The sequence below is a fragment of the Lathyrus oleraceus genome, chromosome 1 (assembly GCF_024323335.1).
Source record: "Lathyrus oleraceus cultivar Zhongwan6 chromosome 1, CAAS_Psat_ZW6_1.0, whole genome shotgun sequence".
NCBI classification, from domain to species: Eukaryota; Viridiplantae; Streptophyta; class Magnoliopsida; order Fabales; family Fabaceae; genus Lathyrus; species Lathyrus oleraceus.
Window position 1 is genome coordinate 194641343 of NC_066579.1, and position 4870 is coordinate 194646212.

Here is a 4870-nt window from a genome sequence, read left to right on the forward strand (position 1 = left end):
CTAATTGATATATTTTGTGATATGACCATTTTACCCTTATGCGTTTTCTTTTGACATTTTGACCATGAATACATGCTCCTTTAGGTTTAGATCTTGACTTTGATTTTTAATCAAACATTGCTAACTATAACATGATCCCTTAGACTAGTTTGATCATTTCTAACCATTAGATTAGGTTCTAACCTAGTTTTCAAATCAAATCAAACCCTTTTATTCAAGTTGATCAAAAGTAATTTTTATCAACTAAATCCTTTGACCTTGCATAATCTCACTGTCTAATTGGAGTGACCAACAGACCTTTGGTCACTTCATAAGACTTTTTCTGTAAGTTGTGGAGCTTGAAGCCTCAAGTCATACTTTCAATCAAGGCATCCTCAGTCACATCAAGCAGCGGATCATAGAAGATAAATCAAAGGTCAGCACTTGGTAAATACGATTCAAATTGTACGATATGAACCTTAAGTAATAGGGAATAATGAGACAGAGTTTCTCTTATGCTTGTCTAGAGTGACTCTGCGTACGGGGCGTATGCCTCATTTATTCATAGCATTCACCCTTATTCATAGACTTTAGTGCGATATGAATCGAATAAACTACCAAGTCTTCTTCATACAAGACAACATCAACACAAGGAGCAACAATGAAGATCCTCCTCCAATAACTTGTCAATTATGAGAAGTATCATGCACCATGAACCTTAAGTAATAAACAATGATGAGACGTAGTTTCTCCTATCCTTGTCTAGAGTGACTTTGCGTACGTGGCGTAGACCCTAGCTATTCAAAGCACTTGCCCTTATTCATAGACTTTAGTGTGATCCTTGTCAATAAACTGTCAAATCTCTCTCTTCATCATTACAACAGACGATAACAAAGATTCTCCTCCAGTAACTTGAAAGTTAAGATGAGAATTACATGTCACGAGCCTTAAATAGTAAAGAAGGAATGAGACTGGAGCTTTCCTACACTCATTTTGGATATCTTTGGATGTGGGACTTTTGGCCCATTGCTTATCGTATCCACCTTTACTCATAAACTTTAGTGTGGTTCTTATCCAATAACTATCAAGTTTATTCTACTTTTTCAATTGATCATTCAATCATATTCTTTTTGCCTCATCAATCATCTTGTTTCAGTCGTAGTAGGCTGAACTACGAAAGCTCTTATTTCCTTATTGCACTATAAGGATACGTAGGCAGGAGAACTCAGTTTCTTCGTGAGCTGCCCTATTTATCAATCAATTATTTCTTCATTCATCAATCAATGCCATCTTTTTGATATCAACTATACTTCTCCTTGGACTCCTTATACATCCTTTTAGGATGATGTAATGGTAGTCCAGCTCATCAATAGAGAGTTGTTTGGGTCACCCGCAAACATTTAATTCAGTCATTATTTTTGGCTTTACCCTATAGAGGCATCCATGCTAGCCCACGTACTGGTAAACGCCTACCTTGCTCTTTGATTCAGAGTCTATCTCTTCTTGGATCCAAGATACCATTCTTCTTTGCTCTTGAATTGTTTGTTCCCATCCAGTGATATATTTTTCCTTGTACACAACAATACTTTCTCCTGGGCCCCGCCTATACCCTTTTAGAACGATATAGCGGCAACCCGTCTTGTAAATAAAGAGTTGTTTGGCTGGCACCCAGATACTTAATTCAGTCTTTGTTTTTGGCTTTACCCTATAGCGGCAGCCCTGCTAGCCCACGTACTGGTAAATGCATGTTTTCTCTTTGATTCCAAGTTCCATCCATTTGTGGGTTCCCTTTGATACCATTCTATTGGTACAAGTTATACTTTTCTTCACCCTTCTCTCTCTCTCTCTTTGTTCTCGTAGATCCACGAACTACGATTGCTCTGACTTTCTCAATGCATGATGAGAATACGTAGGCACGAGGATGTGAATCCTTGGCGAGCATACTTCTAATTATTCCTCCTTCTGCCTTAAGGCATCATTCATATCTTTCATGATCCACTATCTATCGTCGATCATAAATCGTTCACCGAGTGACATATTATTTCTTTGAGATCAGAAATGCACTTTCTTTGGAATTCCATATGCACCCTTTTAGGACGATATAACGGTAGTCCGCATTTGTCCCTAGAGTTGTTTGCCTTATACCCAGACATTTAATTCCTTCTTTTTTGGCTAAATACCCTACAGTAGCAGCCATGCTAGTCCACGTATCGGTTAAAGTTGTTTCCCTCTATGGGGCAAATCCCATTTCTCATATGGATTCCAATACACCATTACCTTTCAGTTTCAAACTATACTTATTTAGTCACTTGTTACCAAATCTTCAATTATGTGACTTTGGTCACTTCATTCCATTCATCTCCATGATGAATTCATATTCTACCTTCATTCACTCCATGTGATATGCCAGTTATCTTTGAGCCAAATACACTACCTCTTTGAGCTTCATATTGTGTCACCTTGTGAACCAATAGTTTTTTAGGACCATTCCTAACACTTATTTCTTTGTATTTTCGGTATTACCCTATAGCGGCAGCCCTGCTAGCCCACATACTGGTAACAGCCACCTTACTCTTGGGTTCAGGTTTTCACCCTTGTTCGAGTTCAAAACATAATCTTTGGTTTAGATCATACCTTGATCACAATTCTTTTCATCTCCCACAATTAGTTCTTTGAACTACGGAGCTCTAAATCCCTCATTGCACTATGAGGATACGTTGGCATGAGGGCCCTAATCCTCACCGAGCACTTTATCTATTTCTTTTCCTTTTCCCCTTTCTTTTGCGAGTAATCTTTAGATATCACACCTATTCGAGCGAGAACAATCAAAATGGTTCTCATGGAGTACCATGGATGTAAGGGGTACTAATATCTCCCCCTTGTATAATCGACTTCTTTACCCAGCATATCTCTTTCCCCCGGGTTTTATCGATATTTTCCCTTTCCTTCGAGAATAAATAAAGTTCGATGGCGACTCTGTTGTATGTTCGAGCGTGCGATATGTTCAGGTATATTTCTGCTAGCTTCAGTTTAGTCTAGTGAAAATTGCCTTTGTCAATGGTAAGAAGTATGGACTAGTCATTGTTGATGACTATAGCAAATGGACATGGTGAAATTTCTCAGACAAAATGATGAGTCACATTATGTGTTTTCTACCTTCTGCTCCCAAGTGAAAAATGAGAAGGATCTCATAATTATAAAAGTCAGAAGTGATCATGGTAGAGAATTTGAAAACAAAGACTTTGAAAAACTATTTGATACTAATGGAATTTCCCATGATTTCTCCTGCCATAGAACCCCCTGAGAAGGATTGTATGGTCTGAAACAAGCTCTCAAAGCATGGTATGAAAGACTAAGTAATTTTCTGTTAGAAAATGACTTCACCAAAGGGAAGTTTGATATAACTCTTTTTTGTAAGTCATTCAAAAATTATATTCTTGTTGTTCAAATTTAGGTTGATGATATCATATTGGGTTCTGCTAATTCTACTTCATGCAAGGAATTTTCTAAATCTGTGCAAGCAGAGTTTGAGATGAGTCTGATGGGAGAACTCAAGTTCTTTCTGGGGATTCATATTAATCAAAGTCCAGAAGGAACGCACATCCATCAGAGCAAGTGCATCAAAAAACTTCTGAAGAAGTTTAACATGTCAAAATGCAAGATGCCAAATAGTCTTATACATCCTACATGCATCCTTGAGAAGGATGAGGCAAGCTCTAAGGTAGAACATAAGGTATACAGAGGTATGATTGGTTCTCTTCTATACTTTACTGCTTCTAGACCTCACATTTTGTTTAGTGTCTGTTTGTGTGCTTGCTTCCAATCAGATCCTAGAGAGTCCCACTTAATAGTTGTTAAGAGGATCTTCAGGTATCTGAAAGGTACGATTAACCTTGGCTTGTATTATAGAATATCTAAAGACTACAATCTAATGGGTTATTGTGATGCTGATTATGTTGGAGACTAAATTAAGAGGAAAAGCAGTTCTGGAAGTTGTCAACTTCTGGGACATAGCCTGATCTTATGGTCCAGTAAAAGGCAAACAACAACAACACTTTCAACTGTTGAAGTTGAATATATTGCATTATCTAGATGGAGTACTCAGATGATCTGGATGAAAAGTCAGCTAGAAGACTTCCAGATATATGAGAGTAACATTCATATACTCTTTGATAATACTTCTTCTATTTGTTTACCTAAGAATCCCATTTTGAACTCTAGAGCGAAACATATTGAGATAAAACATCACTTTATATGTGACTATTTCAGTAGGGAATTTTAAATCTAAATTTATTGATGCATACCATCAATGGGTTGATATCTTTATAAAACCCCTTGTTGAAGATAGATTTGTTTTCATTCTAAAAAAATTGAAAATGGACTTATTATTGCTGTAAGCCGTAGAGGCCAATACTTCTAGTACTTGTATCGAATTATTTATTAATAATAAAAGGCTTTTTCTTTATTATGTTTGTCTAATAAAGTCCCTAAACTAGATACTCCTTTTAATGTATCAAGTGTGACTTGATCATGAGATCACATTAAACATAAGGACACTATTCTTAAAGTATCCATAGTCGAGCTTTATTGTGAAGTGGGATAACATTAAAGCATTAAGATTATTATGTATATAGACTGATGATCACATCTCATGGATCATGGATAAGGAGTTATCAAGTCTTAAACATAGGTATGAATATTAAGAGTAATATTTATACTGGATTGACCCGTTATGAGAATACTATATAGAATGTTATGCAAAGTGTCATAAGTTATTCTCATGGTGATAATGGTGTATACCACCCTTCGACTTGAAACCACTATGGACCCTAGATGTAGAGTCGAGTGCCTTATTGTTGATCAAACATTGTTCGTAACTAGATGACCATAA